Source organism: Podarcis filfolensis (genome assembly GCF_964270895.1).
Source record: "Podarcis filfolensis genome assembly, chromosome: 5".
Taxonomy (NCBI): domain Eukaryota; kingdom Metazoa; phylum Chordata; class Lepidosauria; order Squamata; family Lacertidae; genus Podarcis; species Podarcis filfolensis.
Genome location: NC_139608.1, coordinates 93,486,132 through 93,513,189, shown reverse-complemented (window position 1 = coordinate 93,513,189; position 27,058 = coordinate 93,486,132).

The following is a 27,058-nucleotide window of genomic DNA, read 5'->3' as shown; positions in this document are numbered from 1 at the left end:
TTGTCTTTTGCTTACCTGTCTTTAGGGCATCTTTGTGTATGAATGGGGTGAGCCTGTGACCTGGATTCAGGAACTAAAGTATTAACCATCACCAAAGAATGGCCAGGCTGCCCAGGTAAGCAATCGCTGGCCATTGTCAGGTATCCTGGGAGACAGGATTTCTGTTGTAGACCGCCTCCTTCTGTGATGTATGCATGATGTTTTGGGGGGTGGTCTTGAGCTACAGGGTGGGCAATTTCAAAAGTCTATATAACGGGCTTGCACACCATTGTTCTGGGTTCCTCCTCCCTCCTGCATGTGGTGAGTGAGGACCCTGTTGCAACAGTTTAATAAAGATCAGGCTTACTAGCTGCTTTGCTCCTCAATATTCTCTGGTTGGCCTCTGTTATTTTCTCCTACTGATAGGGAACCCACTTATATGGGCTCTTGGATACCCCATAAGGGGAAAGGAGCAGATTTTGTTTACATCATGGCGGAAGGTGTTTTAAATGCATGTTATGGATCTGCCCATAGTTGTATACATTGCACTCAAGATTCACAGAATCCCTGGTGATTGTCCTGCATGCTGAGGGCTGGTGTGTGGGGGGCACGGAGATCTGGCTGAGGACTACAGGTCAAGGGAAAGTGGGAAAAAACAACCCCAAAAGCCCCTGTTTTCACTAAAGGTATATACAGTGGTACCTCTGGTTGCGAACAGGATCCATTCCGGAGGCCTGTTCACAACATGAAAAGAGCGCTACCCGCAGCGGCATGTCTGTGCACACGCGGGTCACGTGATTCTCCACTTCTGCGCATGCGTGTGACATCATTTTGCGCATCTGCACATGTGCGATCGGTGAAACCTTTCTGGTACTTCCGGGTCGCCGTTGGACGTAACCTGAAAGAACATAACATGAAGCGGACATAACCAGAGGTATGACTGTATATATATTTGTCCAAGTCTTGGACATTTCTCATTTACTCTCTGCAACCGGATGTCGATGTCATTTTTCATGTTGTCATGTTATTTTCATTGCTGGCTCCAAAATTTGTCCTCGTATGCCACGAAGCCGCAAGTGGCTCAGGCAACAGCATAGACAGCACCCTTTTAAATTGGGTTGTGTGTGTGTGTTTTAATTAAGAGCATACGAAATCCTAAAATGTGCTCTTACTTAAGCCCAAATTGCAAACACATCTTTTGGATTCCCTCTCTTCCTACATAGCCTCGTCGTATGGCAGCCTGGTTTCTCCCTCCTGCTGGCAGGAGATACTAGCGCCCCCTCCAAAGTCTCAGCTGAACAACAACACATTGAAAACATTGCTGAGAGGCAGAGGCAAACCCATTGCATAAATAGAACCCATGAGTAATAGTTCTCAAAAGTTGGCTGGGAAGTTGTGGATGCCATCAGCCTTAGTTTTTATTAGTATTTTCCTTCAGGAAAATATTTCCAAACAAATGAATAACGCGTGAGCTTTTGTCCCGTACAGCACATCTTCAGTCTCCTTAGTATCAGGGAACAAGACAAGATTTAAGCCAAGGGTAGCCATTAAGCAGATTTCTTCCTGCCACTCTCAGGCCAAATCCACATATGGAGCTTAAAGGAGGTCTTGCTTCCCTTGCTTTGAAATGCAGTATCTAAATTTGGCCAGAAATGTTGTTTGCGTTGGCAATGACTCTCCTCCACCTTTCCCTCTTCATTTACACTAGATGTTCCCACAGAGAGGGACTGGAAGGCAAAAGGAAGCCTGTCTATGAGAAGGCTGCGAATCCGAAGGAACAAACATATAGATTTAGCATCCACACATATTCATACCGCAATCACTGCACCATCAGGAAATTGTTTGCATGTGTGAATGCACCAACACAGACAGAAGTTCCTTCTCCCCTTCCTTCAGAAACATTCCTTTCAATCGAATCAGTTCACACATTCAGATGTGAGTCATCAAAACCCTCTCCAGGCATGATATTAAGGCCAAATGTGGGTGAGAATGGCTTATGCGATGGGAAGCGGTTCTCTCAACCTACATAAAGAATGTGTTCAGGGAGCATCCTGCTTGCAGAGGTCGTGCATGGAGGCCTCACCGCATACCTTCTGATAACCGCAGGAAGGTCAGGAGAGAATTTTGAAGCCGTGATGCCAAACCTCCACATACGTCCATCTAGCACTAATGCGATAGCTAAAAAGGTCTGAAATGAGCAGTAATCAAGAGCAGATGATACGTAATAATGCAAATGCGAACCCTCATGGCTGAGCTGCAATTCACTCTCAGAAATGTTCTAGTTGTGACATTTGGAAACTAGCCTTTAATGGTGCTGGGGCAATGATGAGTCATGAAAAACCGTCATCCCCTTCTCCTTGTGCCCTCCATCTTTCCCAACATCAGGGTCTTTTCCAGGGAGTCTTCTCTTCTCATGATGTGGCCAAAGTCTTGGAGCCTCAGCTTCAGGATCTGTCCTTCCAGTGAGCACTCAGGGCTGATTTCCTTCAGAATGGAGAGGTTTGATCTTCTTGCAGTCCATGAGACTCTCAAGTCTCCTCCAGCACCAGAATTCAAAAGCATCAATTCTTCGGCGATCAGCCTTCTTTATGGTCCAGCTCTCACTTCCATACATCACTACTGGGAAAACCATAGCTTTTACTATACTATACTATTCTGGCCTACCACAGCCAGAAATTGATAGGGATAGATAGAACCATCAAGTTCTGGCCTACTGGGTTTTGGTGGGAGACGCCTTTAAGGCACTAGAGTTGATTGTGAATGACAGAAAAGTTTATTCAATCCACTCTGTTCCAGCAAGGGAAAGTAATAACAACCCCCATCTTGCTGGATCAGAATCCCTTGGGAGCAAGGGCAGTTTCTCCTAGACTCCGCTCCACATCTCCCCCTAACATGCTCCAAGGATTCTCTGAAGCAGGACAAGGGATAAAAACAAGACATCTTCTATTTCCAGAAATGTCACAGAAGTTCATAATTATCTGGTTCAGTATAGAAATTTGTTCATCTTATGTAATGCTTGAAGAGTTATCCTCAGGCACCCTTATCCTCATAAGCTCTTCTCTTGCTGGAATGTCAAATTAAAACATGTGTGTTTCAAGCTGACCAGGCAACTTTGTAAGCAAACAACCCTTACAGCAGGGTAGGGTTATAATGCCAGTGTATTTCACATCTGGCAACTAATGTGCCCCTTAGGTTTCAGGTTGTACGTGGGTAAAAAAGGTAAAGGTAAAGGACCTCTGACAGTTAAGTCCAGTCGCAAACGACTCTGGGGTTGCAGCGCTCATCTCACTTTACTGGCCGAAGAAGCCAACGTTTATCCGCAGACAGTTTTTCCGGGTCATGTGGCCAGCATAACTAAGCCGCTTCTGGAGAAACCAGAGCAGCGCACGGAAACGCCGTTTACCTTCCCGCTGGAGTGGTACCTATTTATCTACTTGCACGTTGACGTGCTTTCGAACTGCTAGGTTGGCAGGAGCTGGGACCGAGCAACGGGAGCTCACCCCGTCACAGGGATTCGAACCGCAAGCCCTAGGCTCAGTGGTGTAGACCACAGCGCCACCCGCGTCCCAGTACATGGGTTGTTTGTTGTCGTTTAGTCGTTTAATCGTGTCCGACTCTTCGTGACCTCATGGACCAGAGCACAAGTCTAAAAAGCTCGGGACACAAATTTTCATGGCCCTCTAGCAGCTACGGTGGCTCATTTACCAGAAGTAATGTATTTAGCGTTGACTCAGGGAGCGTATATTCAGTTCTGACCAAACTAAGCCTCCTGAGTCTGTTAGGGACTGGGCAGAGGAGGAATGATGGAGACCGCCTCCTCATCTTGACCTTTCCAGGGAGGAGGAAGAGGAAACAGTATAGATTTACAACAGGGGTTTGAGGGAGGTCACAGCTCGGAGGCAAAGGAGGGGAAAAGTTGGGAAATCATGGAAGAACCAGAACAACGCCTGGCTGACACGTTGTCATTAGAAAGCATTCCAGACCCACCATCTCCCAGAACCTGGCGAGCCTTAAAAGTAGGAGAGCAAAGAGCTCAAAGATGGAGGGGCATCCATAGAAGTGACAAATGAGGAAGTGGGAGAGATGGGGGGGTGGAGATTCACTCGGGACAATGCCATTATCCAAAAGGCTCTCTCTGTAAAGATTGAAATAAAAAAGGACTGTAAGAAACGTTTCCTTGTCTTTATACTTCCTTGGCAACCAGCTGGGAGCTGCTGACAGACTCTGACCTAAGGGGCACATCAGTTTCCAGATGTGAATTTTTTCAGCTCTCTCACCCAGCTGTTAACTTCGCAGACACTCCAGGTGCCTCTATTTACCAGGGACATCCCTGATTTAGAGAAGGCATCCCGGTTTCTGATTTGATCCCAGAATGTCCCGCTTTTCCTTGGGATGTCCTTATTTTCATTGAAGAAATGCAGGAGATATCCAACCCCTGAGCTGTCTGAAGGCAATCCTGTATAGGGAGGTTTTTTAAAAATGTTTAATGTTTTATTATGTTTTTATATATGTTGGAAGCTGCCCAGAGTGGCCGGGGCAACCCAGTAAGATGTGTGGGGTATAAATAGTAAAATAAACATTATGGAATGGGACATCCCTATTTTCTTTGGAGAGATATTGGAGGGTATGGCTTCATCGATCCCTATGAGACTACAGGAGGTACAAAGCCAACTGCTTTGTAAGTGAACAATCTTCCATGTTAACTGCTTCCTCATGATGAACTTCTCATTGAGTGCTTGAACTGCATGACTAGACTGTAAAATCAAGCAGCAGTGTTTGGTGATTATATTCTCCGAGTCAATTAATTCTCCTGATTCCCCCCCCCCCTGCATATATTGTATGGAGTTTTCATTAAGGATGCGTGGACGTCCCTCAGCTTGACCTGCAAAGGGTTGAGGTTTTGTGCACGTACAGGGTCAGATTTAAGGTGCTGGTTTTGACCTTTAAAGCCCTTCACGGCCTAGGACCCTTGTACCTACGGGACCGCCTCTCCTGGTATGCCCCACAGAGAGCCTCAAGGTCCATAAATAGCAACACCCTAGTGGTCCCGGGCCCTAAGTCAGATTAGCCTCAACCAGAGCCAGGGCCTTTTCAACTCTGGCTCCAGCCTGGTGGAACGCTCTGCCTCATGAGACCAGGGCCCTGTGGGATCTGATTTCTTTCCGCAGGGCCTGTAAGACGGAGTTGTTCCGCCTGGCCTTTGGCTTGGAGCCAATTTGATACCCTCCCTCTCTTTCTTTTTTCCTTTCCTTCTCCTCCTGCGATGAGGCTACATTTTAATATTTTAATGTTTCAATATTTTAATGTTGTATTTTAATTTTGTTTTTAAGTTGTAATCATTCCACTTGTTTTTATTATTGCTTGTAAGCCGCTCTGAACCTGGCCTTGGCTGGGGAGGGCAGGGTATAAATAAAAATTATTATTATTATAAGGAAATGCATGCAGAGCTCAAGAAGCACCCGCTCCATTGGCAATGCCTTCCATGCCCTCTACAGCCTTTCCAGTCCCCAGTGGAGCATCTTTTCACCCCAGGGACTCAATTGGTGCCATTTCCCCCCACCATGAATGGTCATGCGTGTGAGCACTCAGGGCGTCTCCCATTATTAGCCTACATTGGTTGGTGCTACGAGTGAATGCAGGTCTGGTGAAACCAAACTAGAATTCCTCAGGAGAAAATGAGAAAAGACACACAGAAGAAGAAAAAGAAGAGTTTGGATTTGATACCCCGCTTTATCACTATCCGAAGGAGTCTCAAAGCGGCTAACATTCTCCTTTCCCTTCCTCCCCACAACGAACACCCTGTGAGGTGAGTGGGGCTGAGAGACTTCAAAGAAGTGTGACTGGCCCAAAGTCACCCAGCAGCTGCATGTGGAGGAGTGGAGACGCGAACCCAGTTCCCCAGATTACGAGTCTACCACTCTTAACCACTACACCATACTGGCACGGAATGGTGAATATGCATTTGCCAACTCTCATAAAGCAGGTGAATTTTCCCCCTAGAGTTCTTTGGAAGCTCATAAATGCCAACCATCTTCCAATGTGAAAAATGGGAGCTCACCCTTAAAAGTTTACTTTTGAAGCAGACGGGTCAGGAAACCATCCAAAAACAGCAGTTCTTTGGTTTACTCCAAAGATCCTTTTCACTCTGCCAGAAACCAGGGTTCTAACACTGAATCATAGACTCATAGAGCTGGGAGGAATCCCAAAGGGTCATGTCACCTGACCCCCTGCAATATGAAAGAATCCGCAACAGATGACCACCTGAACTCTGTTCAAAAACCTCCAATTAAGGCGAGGCCACGAGCTTCCAAGAGAGTCTATTCCACTGTCAAACGACTCTTACTATCAGAAAGTTCTTCCTAATGTTTAGTCACATTCTGTAAAAAGGTAAAGGTAAAGGGACCCCTGATCATTAGGTCCAGTCGTGGCCGACTCTGGGGTTGTGGTGCTCATCTCGCTTTATTGGCCGAGGGAGCTGGCGTACTGCTTCAAGTTCATGAGGCCAGCATGACTAAGCCGCTTCTGGTGAACCAGAGCAGCACACGGAAACGCAGTTTACCTTCCTGCCAGAGCGGTACCTATTTATCTACTTGCACTTTGACATGCTTTCGAACTGCTAGGTTGGGAGGAGCATGGACCGAGCAATGGGAGCTCACCCATCTTGTGGATTCGAACTGCCAACCTTCTGATCGGGGAGTCCTAGGCTCTGTGAAGTAGAAGTAGTAGTAGAAGAAGAAGAAGAAGAAGAAGAAGAAGAAGAAGAAGAAGAAGAAGAAGAAGAGTTTGGATTTGATATCCCGCCTTTCACTCCCCTTCAGGAGTCTCAAAGCGGCTAACATTCTCCTTTCCCTTCCTCTCCCATAACAAACACTCTGTAAGGTGAGTGGGGCTGAGAGACTTCAGAGAAGTGTGACTGGCCCAAGGTCACCCAGCAGCTGCATGTGGAGGAGCGGAGACGCGAACCCTGTTCCCCAGATTACGAGACTACCGCTCTTAACCACTACACCACACTGGCTCTGTGGTTTAACCCACAGCGCCACCCGCGTCCCCACATTCTGTAAGTACCTCTAAAAAGGTTTGCACCACGTGGCAATATCTGCCCATTTGAATATACATCCCAGCCTCTGAAGGGACATGGGTTGGCACTGTGGGTTAAACCACAGAGCGTAGGGCTTGCTGATCAGAAGGTCGGTGGTTTGAATCCCTGCGACAGGGTGAGCTCCCGTTGCTCGGTCCCTGCTCCTGCCAACCTAGCAGTTTGAAAGCACGTCAAGTGCAAGTAGATAAATAGGTACCGCTCTGGCAGGCAGGTAAACAGTGTTTCCATGTGCTGCTCTGGTTTGCCAGAAGCGGCTTAGTCATGCTGGCCACATGACCGGGAGCTGTACGCCGGCTCCCTCGGCCAATAAAGCAAGATGAGTGCAGCAATCACAGAGTCGTCAGCGACTGGACCTAACGGTCAGGGGTCCCTTTATCTTTACCTTGTTTTTGCTGGTACTGATTTAATTGATCTTTAGTTCCAAACTGACTCCCATTGTTCAGGTAGACAGCTAAAATTCAACATTTGTTGTACATTTAAGCACTGAAGATATCTTGAAGTTGTTCTTTAAGTTGTCCTCAATTTAATCTTGTGCCAATATGTATGTTAGTTAATACATGTAGTCAGTGCTTTTTCTTCCTGGGGGGACACAGGGGTACGCATACCCCTAAACATTTTTGTGAATCTTTGTACTTTTGTCCATTTACTGTATTTATTTTTCCCTACTTGAGCTATAAAATGGTGGTTTTCTTGAGTCAAAATGAAAGTACCCCTAAACGGTTTTTTTTTGGGGGGGGAGGAAACACTGCGTGTAGTCAGTTAAAATTATATAAACCCTTCAGCTCCAAGTTATAAATTGATTATATTTATCTACATTATGAAACGGTCAGTGGGACAGGAGTGAAAGAGGAGCTTTTTGGAGACAAGTTTTGACCTTTGTAAACACATTTCCATTGTAACTCTAAAGAACACACTACAGTTATCACTTGGCATGTTTGAAAACTTTTGGAAAGCCTTTTCAGCACTTACGACTGCAGCTCCAATTCACTTACATTAATGGGGCCATTAATAGGGTTTTTCAAATTATTTCCCAGATGTTTTATTATAGCTCAGCATTAGTCAGGTCAGTTAATGGACACCAAAGGCTCTAATTTAGCCATGTGGGAGGAGTGGGGACACTTCTCGCTTGGGATATTCCCACTCCCATGACATCTTTTTACGTCCATTTTCATGACATTAATCAGGAATATTGATTTACATACTGTTCATTTCCCTGGGGATGCCATTGTAATTCAACATTAGAGGGCTATATAAATGTAAAATAGAAGGATTGCTGATTTACTTAAATAGGGGGTCTCTGAAATATTTTCACTTTGGGAAATTTTACCCAAAGCACTTAAATCCAGTTAACACATTAGCTCTCAATGGGGTAGAATCATACAACTGTACAGTTCGAAGGGAACACAAGGGTCATCTAGTCCAGGGGTCAGCAACCTTTTTCAGCTGTGGGCCGGTCCACCGTCCCTCAGACCATGTGGTGGGCTGGACTATATTTTTTGGGGGGGAGATGAACGAATTCCTATGCCCCACAAATAACCCAGACATGCATTTTAAATAAAAGTACACATTCTACTCATGTAAAAACACCAGGCAGGCCCCACAAATAATGCAGAGATGCATTGTAAATAAAAGGACACATTCTACTCATGTAAAAACATGCTGATTCCTGGACCGTCCGCAGGCCGGATTGCAAAGGCGATTGGGCCGGATCTGGCCCCCAGGTCTTAGCTTGCCTAACCCTGAACTAGTCCAACCCCCTGAAATGCAGGAATATTTTGCCCAACGTGGGGTTCAAACCCACAATCCTGAGGTCAAGAGTCTCATTCTCTACCAACTGAGCCATCTCAGCAGATGCCATTTGTAAAGTTTCCTTCTCTGGTAATTCAGAAGCAGGGGAAGGGGTTGCTGCCCATTGCTGTCAACTTACAGATTTGAAAATAAGGGACCAGCAGCCTTGAAAATAAGGGACCAGCAGCCAAAATAAGGAACCTGCAGCCTCACCTGTTCCAGGCACTCCAGTCTTCCTGTCCTCCTGCAGTCTGGTCAAACTCATGCTGGTAGCTTCGAGAACACTGTCCAACCAACTTTGTAACCAGAGGTTTAACTGAATAGAATCTGAATCACATGCACCACAAGGCCTATGCAGCCTCAACTTAAGATGGCTCCCTGGCCTGGCTTTGCACTGCAAAGTTTGCAGCAGCACGTGCAACAAAATGGCATCCAGCATTCAAAAAACCCCTCAGCTTGCATTAACTAGCCACACACGAGGCATGCAAGCTCCACCCCCCAGTCGTTCTTAGACTTCTTATTGGGTGAGCAACACAGCCAAGCAACACAGTTGGAGCCTCCCTCCTCCCTGGCCAGCAGGGAGGGAGGGAGAGGAGCTGCTTCCTTTGAAATTTAAGGGACATGATTTAAGGGACATTTAAGGGACATCCATCAATAAGGGACAGCAGCGGGACATGGCGCTGGAATAAGGGACTGTCCCTTCAAATAAGGGACACTTGACAGCTATGTGGCTGCCAGCCACCCCAAATTTCCCCTCTTCTCTCTTTCCCTTACCATTCTCTCCCTCACCAACACCCCATGCAGCAATAAGGCTTTGAAAACAGCTTCCCTAGTTGCACAGTACAGCTTTAGGATAGAGGGATTTAACCCCCCCACACACACAATAAGGCAATTTGCAGTGGCAAAGAATAGGGTGCTTAACAGCTAAGTCAACCTGCTCTCAGCTGCTTTTCCATAAGACTTAGGGAACTCCAGCCAGGGAAAGGGTTCTGCAACATTGCTACCACTTGCCAGTTCTTCATCCCAAATCATTCCCTTATGAAGAACTGTAGAGGAAAAGGTTAATACCTGATTGAAGCCAGAACTTTTTTTTTCTTTCAGGATTAATGGATGCACAATTGGAAAAGGACTATGGAAGATTATTTCAATATGCGATTACAGCGCCGAGATTGTTATATGCACAAAGATGGAAAGGTATAGTCCTATTCTCTGTGGATAGTTGATAAAATTATTGGGCTTAGCTGAGATTGCAAAGTTAATGTTTTTAATCAGAGAAAAATCATGATTGATTAAGGATTGGGAATTTCTTATGGACTTTCTGCATGAAAGAGAAAATGAACTTGTAGTATCTGGATTTCAAGAGTGAAAAAACATTGGTTCATAGAAAATTGAATAGTTGGATATCAGTTTGAATGAGTACTGTGCTTGGAATAAGTTATTATATTTACTGTAGCTGACAAACAGAGAATCGGAAGTCTTTTCATCTTTTTCTCCCCCTTTTTTCTTTTTTCTTTTTCCTTCTTCCATTTCTTTTTCCCCTTCTTCCTTCTCTTTGCTCCTGTTTCTTTTTAGATTATATTTTTAAAATATTTCTTTTCTTCTGGTCTACTATCTACTATAAAAGGATACTTTATATTAGGTATAAACTTTTTTATATCATATGATGAAGATTTTTAAAAATGTTTAAAAAAGGAATCGTTGATGAAGTTGGGTATGTTTCGCTTGGATTAAGAGGAGACTGAGGGGAGATATGAAAGCCATCTTCAAATACCTCCAGGGAAGATGGAGCAAGCTTGTTTTCTGCTGTCCCAGAGGGGAGGACCTGAACCAATGGATTCAAATGGCAAGAAAGTAGATTTCAACTAAACATTAGGAATAATAATAATAATAATAATAATAATAATAATAATAATAATAATTTATTATCTCTGGGCGGCTTCCAACACAATATTAAAATACAATAGTCTATTAAACATTAAAAGCTTCCCTAAACAGGGCTGCCTTCAAATGTCTTCTAAAAGTCTGGTAGTTGTTTATTCCTTTGACATCTGATGGGAGGGCATTCCACAGGGAGGGTGCCACTACCGAGAAGGCCTTCTGCCTGGTTCCCTGTAATTTGGCTTCTCGCAGCAAGGGAACCGCCAGAAGGCCCTCGGAGCTGGACCTCAGTGTCTGGGCAGAATTATGGGGGTGAAGATGATCCTTCAAGTATACAGGACCGAGGCCTTTTAGGGCTTTCAAGGTCAGCACCAACACTTTGAATCGTGCTCAGAAACGTACTGGGAGCCAGTGTAGGTCTTTCAAGACCGGTGTTATATGGTTTTGATGGCCACTCCCAGTCACCAGTCTAGCTGCCGCATTCTGGATTAGTTGTAGTTTCGGGGTCGCCTTCAAAGGTAGCCCCACATAGAGCGCATTGCAGTAGTCCAAGCGGGAGATAACTAGAACATGCACCACTCTGGCGAGACAGTCTGCGGGCAGGTAGGGTCTCAGCCTGCATACCAGATGGAGCTGCCCTGGACACAGAATTGCCCTGCGCCTTTCTGAAGGTGAGAGCTGTTCGACTGGAACCGGCTACCTTGAAAGTGGTGGCCTCCACTTCATCAGAAGCTTTTGGAAGCAGAGTTTGATGGCCACCTCTCAGGGATTCTTTAGCTGTGATTCTTACATTGCAGGGGATTGAACTAGAATTCAGCATTCAGCAACCTTTTTCAGCTGTGGGCTGGTCCACTGTCCCTCAGACCTTGTGGGAGGCCAGACTATATTTTGAAAAAAATGTGAATGAATTCCCACGCCCCACAAATAACCCAGAGATGCATTTTAAATAAAAGGACATGTTCTACTCATGTAAAAATACACTGATTCCCGGACCGTCCGTGGGCTGGATTGAGATGGCGATTGGGCCGCATCCAGCCCCCGGGCCTTAGTTTGCCTACCCATGAACTAGATGACCATTGAGGTCCCTTCCAGCTCTATGACTCTATGAAAGGGGACATGGTTACTAGGTAAAATCATTTCCTCTGATTACAAGTTTGACCTATCCGTTACAGGCACACATGTCAGCATCTATCACTCCATTCTTTCCTTTCTCCATCTGGACAAAAGAATCTTTTGCCATTTTGCTTGGGCTACAGAACTGCTTGGAAGGGTGTTGTGCTCTGCTGCTCAGCCATCTGCGCGTGTGACAAAAAAAAAACCACTTTAAAGGGGGAGAGAATAAATGTGACCATGTTATCTGATAACCATTAAATTTATTCCCTATTAGCACACATACGGACTTCTGAGGCTACTTGAGGAATTTCCAGCTAAAGGCACAACTACTCCAAATCTGGAACTCGATAGCTGCATTTCTTTAAAGAGAAAAGAAACAAAACATTCAGCATACCCTCCAACCATTTGCAGGTCAAAATGGGGGAGTTCTTACTGACACCTTTGTTTCCTAAGAATCACAGACACTTTCCCCATTACACATTGGTAAATGCTTTCTTTCTGTCTGGTACGTTCCGTATACAGTGGTACCTCGGGTTAAGTACTTAATTCGTTCCAGAGGTCCGTTCATAACCTGAAACTGTTCTTAACCTGAAGCACCACTTTAGCTAATGGGGCCTCTTGCTGCTGCAGCGCCACCGGAGCACGATTTCTGTTCTCATCCGGAAGACAGTTTCTTAACCTGAAGCACTATTTAAGGGTTAGCGGAGTCTGTAACCTGAAGCATATGTAACCCGAGGTACCACTGTACTTTGTTATAGACCAAATAGCTAGTACAGTGGTACCTCGGGTTAAGAACTTAATTCGTTCCAGAGGTCTGTTCTTAACCTGAAACTGTTCTTAAACTGAGGTACCACTTTAGCTGTTAACTAAGCGCTGTGGGTTAAACCACAGAGCCTAGGACTTGCCGATCAGAAGGTTGGCGGTTTGAATCCCCGCGACAGAGTGAGCTCCCGTTGCTCGGTCCCTGCTCCTGCCAACCTAGCAGTTCGAAAGCACCTCAAAGTGCAAGTAGATAAATAGGTACCGCTCCAGCGGGTAGGTAAACGGTGTTTCCGTGCGCTGCTCTGGTTCGCCAGAAGCGGCTTAGTCATGCTGGCCACATGACCCAGAAGCTGTATGCTGGCTTCATCGGCCAGTAAAGCGAGATGAGCGCCGCAACCCCAGAGTCGGTCACGACTGGACCTAATGGTCAGGGGTCCCTTTACCTTTACCTTAAGCTGTTAACTGCTGCAAATGACTCAATTATTTTAAAAAAAACAAACCCAAAACCTTCTGGGGTAGTGCAACTCTGTCAAAGGCATCTGATTGACAGGAGAACCACTCATGCACTGTTCATCCATCTTGCCAGGATACAAGCGCAGCTTATTTTTCCTGATTCAGCCCACACTGCATCCAGGCAACTCATACAGGGCCTCCACAGCCTTTCTTGATCCAGCTGTTATGGAGAAATACGGTAGATTACCCTCAGTGTACTAATGATACCCAAGCTGCTAATATCTCCTTCCAGCAACTTCATATAGATGTTAAACGACATTGGGGATAAAATAGCGCCCTGCAGCAACCCTCAACCCTAAACTTAACCCTAACCCTAATTACCAGGAAAATTAGAAGGAACACAACAATTTCAGCTCAGTTGTAAGCAAGTTAACATAAGAAATCAGAAAAGTGTAATAATTTAGAGACTGAGCTGTGAGAAAGAAAACCCCCAATTTAAATCCTAATTCAGCTACAAATTCACTATTGTGCCCTTAGGCTGCATACATACCATAAATCACATTTTTCTCCTCAAAGAAGCCTGGGAACTGTAGCTTACGTCTCACAGAGTTGCAGCACCTTTAACAAACTGCCATTCCCAGTATTCTTTGGAGGAAAATGCACATTAAATGTGCTTTAAATGTACGGTAGGTACACAACCACTCTTTCTTTCTTTCTTTCTCTCTCTCTCTCTCTCTCTCTCTCTCTCTCTCCAACATGCACACACACAAGCTGCCTCACAAATTCATAACCTGGTGACGGCACTATCATGTGAAAAATTGCATGTACAAATAGGCCAACGCAGGAATAACAAACACCACATTTTAAAAGTCAGCTTACACATCCAGCAGCCAGCCGCCGTGCATACAGAAAGCAAGTAGCGTCCATGCACGTTTGAGCCAGGAATCATGGTTGCTGATTGTTACAACACGCTGCGTATAATACAGAAAACATTTCTTAGTAACATAGGTGTGGGGGTTTCTGTTTTTTGGTGCATGACTGGCCCTAGGGTGTGTTCTGCCCTTCCAGAAAGACCAGTGGGAACAGGAGAGTCAGATTTCACAGAGGCACTCGATTCCTGACCTCGAAGAGACTGTTGCAGGAGAAACAGTCAGAGTTGTGTACGACGTAACTGGATCGTGTGCCCATGGCTACTAACAGGTGGGGGAGTGGGAAGGTGATAAGTTTGGCAGAGGGATGGGGTATGAAGTTTTAAAAGTTGACAAGAACAGCGAAGATATTGTTAATCTTTCAGCCCCTTGCGATGATATGGAAAACTGTTTATCCTAAGAATGGAAGTGGGGCTGCTTGGAGATTTAGGCTACATGTAACTATATATATAATTTTTATTGATTTTCCAAAAAACCCAACCAATATTGTATAGCAAAAAAACACAGTGTATACTCTGCATGCTGAAGCCTTTATAGCAAGTTTTCACATATATGCCCGTGTCTAGCTATTGAAAACTCCATTGCGTGTCGACACACACATCACACAGAACTTTTGTTTAAGGTTTTTGGCATAATTTTGGCCACAACTTTATTAACATACATGGATGTGAGTGGTTGCTTAGGCATTGGTTAGGACCATCTGTCCCCCCGCCTTGGGGACAGACCTGACTTCCGGATTCCAGCGAAAGTCAGTAAGGGAAAACAATATTGGGGAGAAACTGGAGCTACGCCACAGGCCCTCACCTCTCCCCACATGCTCCCAGGGACTTGCACGGCCCAAACCCGATTCCAGGGATTTGGACGAAAACATGATGAGCCCTGAATTCCTTTAATGGAATTCCCTTGCAGCAGCAGCATTGGAGGGGCAGGCACCGCCAATCCTTACCCCTCCTCCAACCAATTTTTAACCAATGCCTAACCGCAACCTTACAAGTTGTGACGATTTGCGGAAATGACTGGCAGAATCCGAGACCAGGGAGAAGAGTCGGTGGAGGAAGATTGGAAGAAATTTAAAGATTATTTACAGAAATATTGTAAAATTAATGAATGTTAGAAGGATGTTGGAATGAAGTTATATGGCTTTAGCAGAAATGTTATAAAGGATTAAGTAAAAATAGATTGTTAATTGGCTAAAGGAGGAAAAGTAAAGTTAGATTATGTCAAGACAAACTATAGGGCAAAAAGTGAGAAAGATGGAAAGGATTTGCTGAAATAGCTAACAGAACTAGAATACAAAAAAGGGAGGTGTGAGGAGGTCAATGAAACAAGCAAATGAAAGATAAGTTATGGGAATATTCGTTGTGTTTTTAACTGTTTCTGTTTTTGTTTTTGTTTTGTTAAGATAAGTAATGTTTTCTGTTTTTTTTCTTTATTGTGATGTGTTGTTTTGTTTTGTTTAATTTTGTGTTTTCTTTTTTTCTTCTTTCTGTAATCCTTAAATCTTTAATAAATATTACTTTTTTAAAAAAAATACAAGTTGTGACGATTTGCTACACAGTAGGCAAAAACCAAATGGCACCAGCCAATCAGCCAAATGGACAAAATTCCTACCAGGCCCCCGCTCCAAAGCAGACGACCCCATGACAGGCATAGCAAGGTCAACGCACAAGACCTAAAATAAGGGAGGGAGGGCGGGTGATCCGGTGCACGCAGTGAAAGAGAAAGCTGAATGCTGAGTGCACTGCTTACAAAACCTCTGTTCCCTCCCCCAAATTAGCAACATCAACATTACCCCAGCAACTCAAACTACCAATCCCTGCCAGAGATCAACCATCACAACCCATCTGGCAACAGAGAGGTGGCTTGGCTGGCCCCCACCGCAACATATGCTCTCTTTTAATGAGAAGACGCTTTCTAGAAGCTGAAATGCATAACATTACATCTTCCCATATTATCTTATTGCTGTTTTTTATCCCAGGAGAGCCCACCATGTGTCATTAGAATAGTGTTTTCACTGTGTAAAACCAAACCATCTTATCATTAAATAACTGGCAAAACTGGCATTTTGTGGCTTGTATTTGTTTAGCCAGTGTCTCCAATAAAGGTGTTTATCACTGTTTCCCCATGTCCTTTAGTTGTCCGAAAGTTGGGTTTTCACGGTAGTAATAGAGCCAAAATGCAACATTTGGTGTTTAACCCCTGAAGTTGATCTCTAAACTTGCTTTATTTTAGACTTGTGCCAATTAGTTCTAGTTTCGACATATAAAGCCTTAAACAACTCAGAAATGCAATGCAGCAAGGGACACCCTGCCCCGTATGAACCAACCTAGACCCTGTGATAACCATCAGAGGCCCTTCTTTGTGTGTCCCCTCCGTGTGAAGTTCAGAGGTGGCAACACAAGAGCGGGGCCTTTTCTGTGGTGGCTCCTCACTTGTGGAATGCTCTCCCCAGGGAGACTCGCTTGGCACCTTCATTGCATAACTTTTGGTGCCAGGCAAAAATGTTTCTCTTTAACCGGGCATTCAGCTGATTAACATTCTATAACTTTTTAATATGTTTGTGGGAGGGTGATTGTTCGTTTGTTTTTGTTCTTGTTTTTATTATGTATTTTGAGTTCTCATCTTGTATGTTTATATTGTGAACTGCCCTGTGATCTCCGGTTAAAGGGCTGTATACAAATTTTAACAACAATAACAACTAACTCATAGTAGGAGAGCAGAGACACGGATTACAACCAGCAGAGCCCAAACAGAGCCCTCCGATCTCAATCTCATGTTATCTGTGGCCCATTAGCAGTAGGAATTCACTATGGGTTCGAGTTTCAGACACCTGCATATCTTAGAAATCTGTCTGTACCAACATATCGGCGTCTTTTCACCAAAACCAGATTAAATGTAGTCCCATCAGAAGTGTTAAATGGCAGGCTGAGAGGTATCCCTTATCAAAATAGGATCTGTGTGTGCTCTCGGGACGTCAACTGCATGAGGCATATTTTATTGCATTGCGGACAATATGATCAAGCTAGGGAACTATTGCTTAAACCACTATTGGCAAATCGGCCAGGTCAATCTGAAGCCTACTATATCAAAAATCTTCTGGACAACAAGTCCAATGATATCACAGTGGCTGTGGCAAAGTTTCTTTCAGTACAGTGGTACCTCTGGATATGAACGGGATCCGTTCCGGAGCCCCATTCACATCCTGAAACGATTCACCACTTCCGCGCATGCGCGGGATGTCATTTTGAGTGTCTGCGCATGCGCGAGCACAACACGAAAATACTCATCCCAAAGCTACTTCAACCCAAGGTATGACTGTAGTCATACAAATCAAAGATCCACATACCCATGACTAAACAAATAACACTTCGGTCTTCCTTCCCTGGGGGGTTGTCTGTATGAATCTGTATTTTATTCTGAATCCATGTTATGGGTCGTTGGACCGCAATAAAGATTATTATTTATTATTATTTATTTATTTATTATGCATCAATCCGGCACTGAGCTCTTGCCTCCTGGCCCCACGCCCCTGCCACAGCCTTTTCTGCTTCCAACACTTCCTCCTCCAGTCTGCTCCTTCTTCTCCATCTGACCACTCGTCTTCATCCCACCACCAATTCCCTGACTCACCACTTCTCTGCATCCAGCCAGTCTGTGTCACTGAAGTTCTTGGTGTATGTTGTGTACTGAAGTTCTCACCCTGGGCCAGCAGAGGGATACTGTAGATAGTTTTCACTCAGGTCCACATATGCAAATTAGGGATCGAAAGTGACATTCAGTGATCGGATAGTTACAGAAAATGGTTACTGTTGCGTTCTAGCGGAGCTCTATATAAGCAGGCTGGCTGAACCCTTCAGTTCAGTTCTGTTCTGGCCAGTGAATAAACAAGAGCTGTTTGAAGAATCGCTGTGTCGTCTGATATGTTCACCCACAACTTAACAGTGTGTTTGCAGTCTTTTCCTTTGATGTAAAAGAATGTTGTTTAATGGGGTTACTCTCACGTGACTGTGCATACGAGTGCCACATTAGTGTCACCCAATGCTATCCCTGGCTCCATCTATATTCACTGCCATCTACACTCTATCACACCAGCTCCAACAACGCCAGGAATCCCTGAGATAAAGTTAATGTTGAAAGTAATTGTGGGCAATTTGCATACGTTTAAATTTCTTAATTACTTCAAGTCACCAATGGATGGTTCTCCAGCAGACATTTGAGCCCTAATTAGATGATGTGTCAATGGCTGGGACAGTCTGATTATCTGTGACATCCCTGTGTTCCCATAATACCCTCAATCCTTTGGAAGCAGATGAAGAGGGTGGTAAAATCTTGACATGCCTTCACAGGACTTGAGCCAGGAGCTGCTCAGATTTCTTGACTGTGGTCCAGGAAGAGTTTAAAAGGAGATTAATGTGTATGTTTTTGTTTCAGTCCGATCCTCAGCCAGAGTTCACGAAAGGTAAAGCGAAAGCAAAGATCCTTTGTATAAAAATCTTCCACTTGCCAATTGGTGGCACAATATTAGGGGATTATTTCTCTTTTTCTCCCCCCCCTTAAACATTTTTATTGATTTTCAATTAAAGTTGTACAATAATGTGTGTTTCTGCATGCTCAGACGTTTATAGCAAGGTCTGCCATGTGTACAGTCTTGTTTTCCCCACTGATTCAGAATCCGCATGTCGCCACCCCCACGAGGTGCTGCAAAGCTGGAACTTCTTCAAATGTCAACAGATAGAGGCGATCTGGTTGACATATTGGCTTTCATAAAGCTTTCGACAAAGTGCCTCACCAGACACCCCTGAGTGATCTTAGCAGTCAAGGAATAAGAGGGGAGGTCCTCTTGTGGATCAGGAATTGGTTATGTTGCAAGAAACAAAGAGTAGAAATAAATGGACGGTTCAAGCCACTGGTCCCATCACCTCCTGGCAAATAGAAGGGGAAGAAATGGAGGCAGTGAGAGATTTTACTTTCTTGGGCTCCATGATCACTGCAGATGGTGACAGCAGCCACGAAATTAAAAGACACCTGCTTCTTGGGGGGAAAGCAATGACAAACCTAGACAGCATCTTAAAAAGCAGAGACAGCACCTTGCCAACAAAGGTCCGTATAGTTAAAGCTATGGTTTTCCCAGTCGTGATGTATGGAAGTGAGAGCTGGACCATAAAGAAGGCTGATCGCCAAAGAATTGATGCTTTTGAATTATGGTGCTGGAGGAGACTCTTGAGAGTCCCATGGATTGCAAGAAGATCAAATCTATCCATTCTGAAGCCAATCAGCCCTGAGTGCTCACTGGAAGGGCAGATCCTGAAGCTGTGGCTCCAATACTTTGGCCACCTCATGAGAAGAGAAGACTCCCTGGAAAAGACCCTGATGTTGGGAAAGATGGGGGGCACAAGGAGAAGGGGACGAGAGAGGACGAGATGGTTGGACAGTGTTCTCAAAGCTACCAACATGAGCTTGACCAAGCTGCGGGAGGCAGTGGAAGACAGGAGTGCCTGGCGTGCTCTGGTCCAGGGGGTCACGAAGAGTCAGACACGACTAAACGACTAAACAACAACATCTTCTGATAGAGGGAGGAAGAAGGCAGAGCCTCCAAGGATTGGTATTGGGACCTGTGTTTTTATCTTCTTCACAAATGATCAAGAGTTAGGAGTGATCAGTAAGGTAGCCAAGTTTGCTGACCATACTGAATTGTTCAGGCTATTATTATTATTATTAATATTATTACCGTATTGGCCCGAATATAAGCCGCACCCGAATATAAGCCGCACCTTTACAATTGGAGGGGAGGAACCTGAATATAAGCCATGGCAGGTGGGCTGCGCGCCATTTCCCTGCGCCCCTGGGCTGCTCTCTGGGGGGGGGAGCCTTGATGCTTTGCTGGCGGCCTCTACCCCCTTCGTCCTGACGGCTCGGGGCAGGCTTTGGAGCGGTGAGCAGGCTGCGCATCTTTGCCCCGCACTCCTGGGCTGCTCTCTAGGGGCCGTCGGAACAAAGGAAGGGGAAGGCTGCCAGAAAAGCAGCGTGGCTCTCCCCCCCCAGCAGCCCGGGAGTGCGGGGCAAAGGCGTGCAGCCCACCTGCTACTCCAAAGCCTCCTTTGAGCCGCTGGAGATAAGGGGGAAGGGGGGGAGGCTGCCAGCAAAGTGCCATGACTCCCCCCCTCCTTCGTTCCAATGGCTTGGGGCAGGTTTTGGAGCAGCCGACAGTCGCGCTCCTGGACTGCTTCTGGGCGGGGGGGAGCCGTGCCACTTTGCCGACGGCATATGGTCCCAAATATAAGTCACACTTTTATCTTTTCATGATCAGAATTGGGGGGGGGGGAGTGTGGTTTTTATTTGGGCCAAAACAGTAATAATTAAATTTCTATACCATGGGTAGGCGAACTAAGGCCCAGGGGCCGGATCCAGCCCAATCGCCTTCCCAATCCAGCCCACAGACGGTCCGGGAATCAGTGTGTTTTTACATGAGTAGAATGTGTCCTTTTATTTAACATGCATCTCTGGGTTATTTGTGGGGCATAGGAATTTATTCGTTCCCCCCCCCAAAAAAAAATAGTCCACCCCCCCCCAAGGTCTGAGGGACAGTAGACCGGCCCCCTGCTGAAAAAGTTTGCTGACCCCTGTTCTATACCTCTACCCAAGAGGTAACATAAAAGAAATTTATAAAATTATATTGGCATGGAGATAGTGAATGAAGAAAAGTTTAATATGCAAAAGCATTTAAAAAGAAAGAAGTGTCCTACATTTGTAAGGATAAGGTAAGGGCTCAAAGCCAAATTAAGGTGGTTGGAGTATTCAGTACACTTCCCAAAAAAGCAACCCTTCTCCCCAAAAGGCACACATGAAATAAGGTAAGCTAAATAGCATGAGACTCTTAATCTAAGGGTCAGAAATTTGCGCCCCATGTTGGACAAAAAGATTCCTGCATTGCAGGGGTTGGACTAGATGACCCTCATGGTCCCTTCCAACTATACAATTCTATGATTCCATGTGTCTTGTGGTATAGCGTGTCCTCCCTAGAAGAGGGCACGTGTTGCGGCGAGACCTGGAGACCGACCTCCTGGTTGTGGGTGGGTATATTGGACAGCCACAACACCCGATTGGTAGGTCCCTCGTTGCTGGGTTTAATCTGACCAATGGGACGCAGTCTTAATGGGTCAAGGGACCTATATATACCTATGCACATGACCCAGAGCTTCCTCTTTCAGCATGTGCATCGGAACACCCGCCCACCTCTCCCTATATTTAGGGCATTTTGCAATTGACCTTGCCATGCCGTCGTGTGTCGTCTGTCATTGGGACAGGGGCACAGCAGAAGTTTTCCCCACTTGGCCGATTGGCTGTTGCCATTTGGGTTTCACCTGCCGCGTAGCAAATCGTCACAACTTGTAAGGTTGCGGGTAGGCTCTGGTTCAGGTGATAGGGATGGGAGAACGCTCTCGCCATCCCTATGTGAAGGGTATTCCGTTAAAGGAATCCAGGGACTCAATGGTTTGGTCAACCCCTGAGAGGGGGGTGTGCCTGTGCCTGAGTCCAGGGGGGCATCTGGGGAGTGGACATAGTCCGTTCCCAGGCTTTCCACCTACCTCAGGTGTTCACCCTTGGCTGAGCTATGATAGAGCTCTGGGTCAGCACTACCTGCAAGGGTGCAGGGAGCTAGTCGAACCAGAGCCTATGCAACCACTCACTTTTCTGTAATCAATAAAGTTGTGGCCTAAATTCTGCCAAAAACCAAAACTAAAATTTGAGTCAAATGTGTGTTTATTTAGGGGGGAGGTCTCTGGGTCTCAACACGCAAATTAAGTACTAACAAATTTGTTGTGGCATAAGCTTTTGCGGGCTAAAGAAATACTCTGATCCTGTAGGACTTCACAGCACTCAGCAAAACACAACCCATCTTTGGTGAGCAAAGATGGAAATACTCTGAGGATGTGCAGTTCCACGTTTTATACTCACTTCCACTTAATGCTTCGTTCCTTTTGCTCATGTAAAACATGTTTTTCTGGTTGCCACCTAGCGGCCCAAAGGCAAAAGTGTTTCTTGATTTAAAAGATGGAACTGAGCACTCCTGAAGCCTGTGTTCCTGACTTGGGCCAGTTACCACTTCTCAGGCTAGCCTACCTCCCACAGCTGTTGTGAAGTTATTTAAGGAATATAAGATGGCTGCTAATTTCCTGTAGGCAAAACGTTTTGGTTCCTTTAACAAGAGTGATGTATCTTTGTCTTTTTTTTAATAATTTTTATTAACTGGCCAATCACATCAGATTAAATCACATCACATAATTCCAAATTACAAAGCCAAATTTTTAAATTTTGTTGGGGGAACCCATACTTCAAGATCCAAAGGGGGATTCAAATCATCTTCTTATTACTGCGTTAATGTCCAAATCAGTCCCAATCAGTCCAGACAAAATTCATAATTCTATCCAATCTTATCTTGGTGTTTCCACATCATATCTTGTTCATATAATTTCTATTTTTCCTTTATGATCTCTTCTGTTAGTCTCCTTAAGCCGATAAGCAAAATAATAATCCTGTGTGGATTTCCCGTTCCTCCACTAAGTCCAGATGGTTTCCATATATCTCCTTCGTAGATAACATCGCTCTTTCCATCATAAATTTGGCATTTGTCGCTCTTAAGTCCCACCGAGAAGTTGATCCACGATATGTAAACAACTCTATTTCTCTCTTTCTCCTCCCAGACCCAAGAGCTCCAACAATGCCTCCCAAAATGGCGACGGCATTTTTAACTGCGTCATTCCAAAACTCTTAGCTTTCCAGCTTCATCTTGAAACATTGCTTTGGTTCGAAAGTTTATCTCCACACAGCCTTAAATCCACAGCTTAAGTCCTTAATTTCTGACTCATTAGGGGAGGGGATTCTTGTTAAATCACATAAGAAAAAGGAAGGCAGGTTTTTTCCCCCCTCAGTCATTTGTCGTACCGTATCTTGACGTATCTTCTCATATTTTATTCTTGTCTTGTTATCAGAGATCTCTTCTGTCAGCAGTCTTTACTCCCCCTTTTCCTTGAAGCATGTGCAATTTATCTCGTCCAAATTGTTTCTTTTGAAGATGCTTGCAACTAGCAGCGCGAATCAGGGAAGGCGTCCAGGAGTGCTGGAATCCCACAGGAGGGCTTTGTGCCTAGTGCCCCCACCCCCACAAATTCAGGGGTGGTATAGGGCACAGCAGGCAAGGGCCGTCCCCCCCCACAATCCTGGGGGGGTTAAGGAGGCTAATTACCCCCATCATAGCCTCCAAATTACCTCGTGTGGGTCGGAGAGATGTTATTGTCAGCCATCTTCCGATGCGCCACCTAGTGGCCCCCCCATGATGTATCTTTGTCATAGCTGTCAATGTTTCCCTTTTTTAAAGGGAAATTCCCTTATTCCGAATAAGGATTCCTCGCAAGAAAAGGGAAAAGTTGACAGCTATGATCTTTGTACTGTAAAAGGCCATTTTTTCTGTCCCCGCTCCCACCCAAATCAGTATATCTCCAGTACATGTTCAACCAATCTAGCCTGATTATCTACAATGCCTAAGTCCCCATTGTGTTCAGCTGAGCTTCCTTCCTTGTTAATCATAGCTGTCAACGTTTCCCCTTTTTTAAGGGAAATTCCCTTATTCCGAATAGGATTCCTCACAAGAAAAGGGAAAAGTTGACAGCTATGTGGTTAATGTCCACAGGGGACTGATTCCTAAGGAGTAATTTTACATTCCGTAGCCAATGGAGTGAGGGGATATAGAAAGCACAGCAATCTGCTTTCATTTTAAAAATGATGGGCCAGTTGACTATTTTACAGGTAAAATAGAAAGGGAAAGCGGGCGGTAGTTTTCCTAAGGGCTCACTAGAACAAAACAAAACAAAAACACCTCAAAACCCTCCTCAACCTTCTTATTTCCAAATGTTCTACAACCTCTGAACATGACCCAAGAGTGTGTCACTGTGACTGGATCCACCATCCCCAGAATTAGGGTTGGGGTGGCTCAGCTCAGGCAAAAACCTTCCTGGCCATGATAAGACTCATGGGCAGGCTTCTTCAACCTCGGCCCTCCAGATGTTTTTAACTACAATTCCCATCATCCCTGACCACTGGTCCTGCTAGCTAGGGATCATGGGAGTTGTAGGCCAAAAAACATCTGGAGGGCTGAGGTTGAGGAAACCTGCTCATGGGCACTGTGAAACAATGTCAGATCCAGGTTGCTTTGTTTTTGAATTACTGGCCTTCACATTGACCCTTCCCCATAACCCAGGGGTCCCCAAACGAAGGCCCGCAGGCCGGATAAGGCCCGAGGGACTCGTTTATCCGGCCCATGGTGACCCCCGCCACCTGCTGCCATCACCACTTACTGGCGCTGCACTGCACGACTGCCCACTTCTGGGTTGGAGGAGCACCAGAAATAGCTTGTGCGCATGCACAAGCATTATTTGAGGATGCACAAGCGTTATTTCCGGTGCACATCCGGGTCGGAGGAGGCCCATGCACATGCGCACAAGCTATTTCCCATGCTCCTCTGACCCGGAAATGTGCCGAAAATATCGTGTGCGCACGCGTATGGGCACATGCTCCCCCACCCTCCGCGCGATCGGCGCTGGAGACACTGTCCTGAGTTTGCTGACCCCTGCCATAACCTCCTTACCCTACAAGTTCTCACTGTGGGCCTGTTCCTATGGAGATTGGCTGCAATCTTCCAGAAAAGTGGAAAAGGCAGCGATTCTGGGGGTGTGCAGAGAGTTGCCAGTGTAGCAGCAGTCAGAGGAAGCAAAGAAAGATGTAAATTCTCCATCATTTTATTCTTGGGAAATGTTTCTGCCTTCTTCATACCTTCATAGCCCTAAGGTGAATTCTTTGGAAACAGCAGTTTCTTCTTCAAAGCATTTTCTCCCCACTCAGAGAAACTTTTTCAAAGATAGCCCCTAATCTTAGAGGCTGCACTTTCATCTTGACATTCCTTACTAGAAGTGACTGAGTGTGTAACTTTTGAATTTAGGATAGTATTATTATTATTATTAGGGAGAGTTTAGTCTGTGCCACTGTTTATCTTGCTCTCAGCTAATGGACTCTTTCACTTTATCTTTCTTTGAAGCTAACTGATCTTACAGAGGAACAAAACGGATCACTGCATATAGCATTTGGACTTCTCATACATCTGAACTTTGCTACCGCGGGAGTAGTGCAGTATCTTTTTTCACTTGCAGTTCTTCAAAGGAGGTTTTCCTGTCCTTAATGATAATGAGTCTTTCGTCCTTAGTCTCAGGGGGTAGTAGGGCAACTTAACTAATAGACTTCCTTATATTACATTCACAAAAGTTGGATTCCCAGGGTATCTGGTTACAACACCAAAGAGATAACTTGAATCCATTTATAAAATGCAAAACACAAAATTTCACTTCTTCCAGAAGCACCAGCCATTTTGTAACTAGTGCTCTCTTATTGTCTACTTTTTGTTGATTTCCCCGCAATAATATGGTATTTAAGTTCTTACTTTCACAGTCCGTTATATTACAAGAAAGCAGAACACAGTTCTGGGTTGATTGTGGATTGTAAACTCCAGACCAAAATCCATTAGAGCACAAAGATGGGCACCAAGTCATACAGAATAAAGTTGCATTTAGTGACAAATGAGTCGAATTGTGTCATGGTAAGTGATGGCTCCCGTCAATAAATGTTCCTCCATCGAAGAAATCCCCTCCGCGTAAGAAAGCCAGAGAGCTTTCTAGCATAGCCTTTTCCCTGACTGCAGAGTAAAGCGTCACAGTCTAAAATAGACTTAGGCAACCTTTGGCCCTCCAGATGTTTTGGCCTACAACTCCCATCATCCCTAGCTAACAGGACCAGTGGTCAGGGATGATGGGAATTGTAGTCCAAAACATCTGGAGGGCCAAAGGTTGCCTATGCCTGGTCTAAAACATACCAGTGAAAACTTGGCTTTATCTGAGATGATCAGCCAAGGGAACCTGAGGGAAGGCACAAATGGTGGAGAAGGTGCGGGTGGCAGGCAGAATAGCCTGGAATAGCCTGGAAGAGAGGTGTTATCACGAAACCATTGTTTGTTCCCCATTTCCGGGTTGCAGCACCTGCTTATTAAGTGCTTGAAGTGCCCTGGTGTGTGTGTGTAGTGTGTTCCCTGAATACGAGGTGCCTTTCCCTAGGTGCCTTGAGCCCCTTTCTTGATGCAAAGCCCCTGCGTGGGGCAACATGCTGCGTCACAGGAGGCAAGACTTGAAGGGAGCTGAGGATGGAGCATGCTCAGTTTAGGCCTTCCTCTGCTGCCACTTGATTGGCCAGGAGTTACACCAGCTCTAAAGGTTCCTACTTTGCACCTCAGAGGGACCACTGGGAGGAGCGGCGCAGGGGCACCAGGACTGACTCCAACTATCCAAGCTGAGGATGCTGAACAGACTCTTGGGTGGGGTTTATTTTTAAGGAGGCTTTTGTACGGGGTGCGGTTGTTGCTGTTATTGATAGTAGTCTTCATTTTTAAGATCTTACCGTGATTTATGTGGAAATGGTTCCTAGTGGTTTTGCACACTTCTTTTTGATGTGTTTTATTTATTGTTTATGATTGCTTTAAAAGGGACGCGGGTGACGCTGTGATCTAAACCACTGAGCCTCTTGGGCTTGCCGATTGAAAGGTTGGCGGCTTCCGGTTGGTCGCTACTCATGAACGGACGTGTCTCCATCGCTTTCCTTCACTTGGCTTGTCCCGGGGGCGGGGGGGAGCTCCCGTTGCTCTGTCCCAGTTCCTGCCAACCTAGCAGTTCGAAAGCACACCAGTGCAAGTAGATAAGTAGCAGGAAGGTAAACGGCATTTCCAGGGACACGGATGGCGCTGTGGGTTAAACCACTGAGCCTAGGACTTGCCCATCAGAAGGTCAGCGGTTCAAATCCCCATGACAGGGTGAGCTCCTGTTGCTCGGTCCCTGCTCCTGCCAACCTAGCAGTTCGAAAGCACATCAAACTGCAAGCAGATAAATAGGTACCGCTCCGGTGGGAAGGTAAACGGTGTTTCCGTGCGCTGCTCTGGTTCGCAAGAAGTGGCTTAGTCGTGCTG